Here is a 3194-nt window from a genome sequence, read left to right as displayed (position 1 = left end):
TCTCTCCTCAGCCAGCCTTCCTGTGGTTCTGGGTGATGTCCATTCCGTCTTTTAGTTGTATTTTTGAAGTGGTTGTTTGTGGCAGCAATCTCCGGTGTTTACCTATGCCGCCATCTTGGTTTCTCCCTGTACCATACTATTTTAATTACTATAGCATTATAACATGTGCTCAAATCAGGAAGTACAGTGCCTCTAGCTTTGTTCTTTTTTCTTAAGATTGATTTAGCTATGAGTGATTTTTTTGTGGTACCATATGAATTTTAGAATTTCTTTCTACTTCTGTAAAAAATGCCATTTGGATTTTGATAGGATTTGCATTGAATCTGTAATGGGGTAAGGATAGTTTCTTCAACTAATGGGATTGGGAAAACTGGATATCCACATGCCAAAGAATGAAATTGGACCCTTATCTTAAACCACACACAAAATCAACTCAAAATGGATTAAAGTCTTAAGATAAGACCTGAAATTGTAAAACTACTAGAGTAAAAACATAGGCAGAAATCATGACACTGGTCTTGGTAATGATTTCAGGGATATGACACCAAAACGACAGGCAACAAAAACAAAAACAAACAGGAGTATATCAAACTAAAAAAGGTTTCTGCACAGAAAAGGAAACAACAAAGTGAAAAGACAACATACATAATGGGAGAAAATATTTGTAAACCATTTATCTGATAAAGGGGGTAATCTCCAAAATATATGAATAACTCCTATAACTCAATAGTAAAATAATAACTGATTAAAAGATAGACTATGGAGAACCAAGATGGCGGCATAGGTAAACGCCTGTACTTGCTGCCTCCCACAACCACATCAAAATTACAAATAAAATACAGAACAACCATCATCCAGAATTGCGGGAAAGCTGGCTGAGTTGAAGTCCTACAACTAGAGAAGTAAAGAAGAAAGCACACTGAGACTGGTAGGAGGTGCGGAGGCGCACAATGGGCTGCTCTGGCACCCAGGTGTGCCGCTTTTTTTAATCAGGAGGGAGATCACCTCTGCGGAGGCCGATGCAAGGAGCAAGGAGTCCCAGCCCCACACCAGACTCCCCACCCGGGTCCCAGAGCTGGGGAAAGAAGTCCCTACGGGCAGTAAGAACTACAGGCTGTAAAACAGTGCGGATTGGGGCTGAGTGACACACAAGCTGCTGGAGACAGAGCTGCTCCTCTTAAAAGGCCAGCACCGTAAACTGAATTTACAAACTCCCATTTCCTCTAACCTGCAGTGCTGGGCAAGGTTCTGGGGGACCCAGACACATATGGGGAGAAACTGGACTTTCTGGCATTGGGGCAGGAACACAGGGCTTGCTTTCTTCCAGACGGAGGTGCTGGCAGAAGTCATTGTTCCCATGTTGGGACCTCCCCTGTCACAGGGCTGACTGGCAGCCATTTCTGTTTGCTCTGCCCTGGTGATTCCCTGAGACCCTGCCCTACCCAATTTACAACCCCACCCAAGCTGTGCGCAGTGACTTTTGCATATGAATGGTCTGGCCTTTCTCAGGCTAAAACTCTGTTAAACAAGCTGCAGCTGGGTCAGGGAGCCCCAAACCTGTCAATAAAAGGCCCCCAAACCGGCACCAACACCAGCCTGCCTTGCTTCACAGCTGGGCCTCATCTGGGCACTTCCAAACCCAATACAAAGAGGAGGAATTTGCAGATCTCTCTGTAGCTCCTGCTGGATGGCCCCAGGCAGTGGATGAGTTTGCACCTCCCTGGAGACCCAAGAGCCAGTGTACCAGTGGTCAGTGTGAGACCATACCAGATTACAACTCTTCACATCCATAAGCGACACACTCATGGGGCAGACTCAATGAGCACCAAAGCCCCACTGACGAAAGTCCTGCTCCATAAGGGTGGTTCCTGCACCACAGCTCTCCCACTGTGGTGGAGTTGCAGCTGGTCCCCACTGCCAATTGGCCTGGAGGTCAATTCCTACCAGTGACACCAACAGCAATCAAGGCTCAACTACAACAAAACTGTGCACACAGCCCACAAAGGGGTACACCAAGAGTGTCCACCTCAGGTTGATTAGGGAGGCTGAGCCATTGGGCCCTATAGGACACCTCCTACACAAGGCCACTCTATCAACTCAAGGAGACCAATACATAGAAACAAACATAGGGAAGCAGCCAAAATGTGGAGACAAAGAAACATGTCACAAATGAAAGAAATGGAAGAAAGCAAACTACTGGATATAGAGTTCAAAACCACAGTTATAAGTCACTCAAGAATCTTCTAGAAACCTCCGAGGAACTTAGTGAGACTTTCAAGGATCTTAGTGAGAATGCCAAAAAAATGGAAAAGGAACAGTCAGAAATTAAGCATACACTGACTGAAATAAAGAATAATATACAGGGATTCAATAGTAGATTAGAGGATCCCCAGAATCAAATCAATGATTTGAAATACAAGGAAGCAAAAAACACCCAACTAGAAGAGCAAAAAGAAAAAGAATTCAAAAATATGAAGATAGTGTAAGGAGCCTCTGGGACAACTTCAAGCATACCAACATCCAAATTATGGGGGTGCCAGAAGAAGAGAGAGAGCAAGATATTGAAAACCTATTTGAAGAAATAATGACAGAAAACTTCCCCTACCTGGTGAAAGAAATAGACTTACAAGTCCAGGAAGCACAGAGAACCCCAAACAAAAGGAATCCAAAGAGGACCACACCAAGACACATCATAATTAAAATGCCAAGAGCAAAAGACAAAGAGAGAATCCTAAAAGCAGCAAGAGAAAGAAAATCAGTTACCTACAAGGGAGTACCCATACGACTGTCAGCTGATTTCTCAACAGAAACTTTGCAGGCCAGAAGGGAGTGGCAAGAAATATTCAAAGTGATGAATACCAAGAACCTACAACCAAGAATACTTTATCCAGCAAAGCTATCATTCAGAAGTGAAGGCCAGATAAAGAGCTTCACAGATAAGAAAAAGCTAAAGGAGTTCATCACCACCAAACCAGTATTATATGAAATGCTGAAAGGTATCCTTTAAGAAGAGGAAGAAGAAGAAAAAGGTAAAGATACAAATTATGAACAACAAATACACATCTATCAACAAGTGAATCTAAAAATCAAGTGAATAAATAATCTGATGAACAGAATAAACTGGTGAATATAATAGAATCAGGGGCATAGAAAGGAAGTGGACTGACTATTCTCAGGGGGGAAAGGGGTGTGGG

At 43.2% G+C, this 3194-nt stretch overlaps 1 protein-coding gene and 1 long non-coding RNA gene across 3 annotated transcripts in view; one reads left to right on the top strand and one right to left on the bottom strand.

Annotated features, from left to right (window-relative positions):
* The window catches only part of SPECC1 (sperm antigen with calponin homology and coiled-coil domains 1), a 229979-nt gene that overhangs the window by 213368 nt on the left and 13417 nt on the right, over nt 1-3194 (bottom strand). The gene's annotated exons all lie outside the window — the stretch shown is intronic.
* Nucleotides 1-3194, top strand: part of LOC106726771 — a 12037-nt gene that overhangs the window by 6110 nt on the left and 2733 nt on the right. Inside the window, exon 2 of the long non-coding RNA XR_001362872.1 lies at nt 1537-1540. This is a non-coding gene — a long non-coding RNA (uncharacterized LOC106726771). The remainder of the gene's footprint in view (nt 1-1536; nt 1541-3194) is intronic.

The sequence above is a fragment of the Myotis brandtii genome, unplaced genomic scaffold, assembly GCF_000412655.1.
Source record: "Myotis brandtii unplaced genomic scaffold, ASM41265v1 scaffold314, whole genome shotgun sequence".
NCBI classification, from domain to species: Eukaryota; Metazoa; Chordata; class Mammalia; order Chiroptera; family Vespertilionidae; genus Myotis; species Myotis brandtii.
The sequence above is the reverse complement of the archived record's forward strand: the minus strand, read 5'-3'. Positions and strand labels throughout refer to the sequence as shown.